Raw genomic sequence first — 456 nt, forward strand, 5'->3', positions numbered from 1 at the left:
TCTTACCAAGGCAAACGAACACTTCTGTTCAAAATGGAAATTGACTTTTGATTTATATTTAATTTTTATGTCAAAGGTTAAGATTTTTCTAGATGTACTAAATATATATAGTAAAATCTACATACATCCATAACTACTGGCTACCTAGCCCCGTCCCATATTCTTGTTGAATGTGTGGTCACATTAAAGCCATCTGGTGTGACACGCACAAACCCGTGTTCGTCTAACCCCGTTACATCCTCCCCCATTAAGATTGAGAATCTTTACAGTTCCAATCAATTCTTGACTTAACGAGGCTCGCGTGTCCGTTAGACACCGCAACTCCATTTATTGAAACAACCAACTTCCTTGCTTAATGAGCTCTGCGTCAATGGCACCAGAATCTCCAAGTCTCGCCAGTTCTGACGGCGAGCATGGGCAGAGCCCAACTTCATCTCCCGCACTCGGTGCAACGTC

Source organism: Plasmopara halstedii (assembly GCF_900000015.1).
Source record: "Plasmopara halstedii genome assembly, contig: Scaffold_2956, whole genome shotgun sequence".
Lineage (NCBI taxonomy): Eukaryota > Oomycota > Peronosporomycetes > Peronosporales > Peronosporaceae > Plasmopara > Plasmopara halstedii.